The sequence below is a fragment of the Etheostoma spectabile genome, chromosome 3, assembly GCF_008692095.1.
Source record: "Etheostoma spectabile isolate EspeVRDwgs_2016 chromosome 3, UIUC_Espe_1.0, whole genome shotgun sequence".
Taxonomy (NCBI): Eukaryota; Metazoa; Chordata; class Actinopteri; order Perciformes; family Percidae; genus Etheostoma; species Etheostoma spectabile.
In genome coordinates, this window is record NC_045735.1 from 30,063,668 (window position 1) to 30,063,956 (window position 289).

The following is a 289-nucleotide window of genomic DNA, read 5'->3' on the forward strand; positions in this document are numbered from 1 at the left end:
CTCTAGCTAATGACATGAAATGCCTGTCCCTTGTAGCCGTGATAAATAAGCCTGAAGCTAATGCTTTGCTACTTTATTAGGAAGAAATTACCCAACTTGGCGTCCTTTTGGGCTTCAAGCCCTTTCAATTAGCTACATCTCTCATATTTACCCTGGGTTTGTTACACCTGTGGTCATACAATGTTGTGTGTTTGTTGATTTTATGGCTGTACTAACAATTACAGCTGTAGAACACTGAGTTTAGGTTTTTACAGGAATATCTGGCAACCCAGTCTGGTTGTCAAACTGG

At 40.5% G+C, this 289-nt stretch overlaps 1 pseudogene; it reads right to left on the minus strand.

Annotated features, from left to right (window-relative positions):
- LOC116687041 (extracellular calcium-sensing receptor-like) overlaps window positions 1–289 on the minus strand; it is a 54,760-nt pseudogene that overhangs the window by 33,553 nt on the left and 20,918 nt on the right.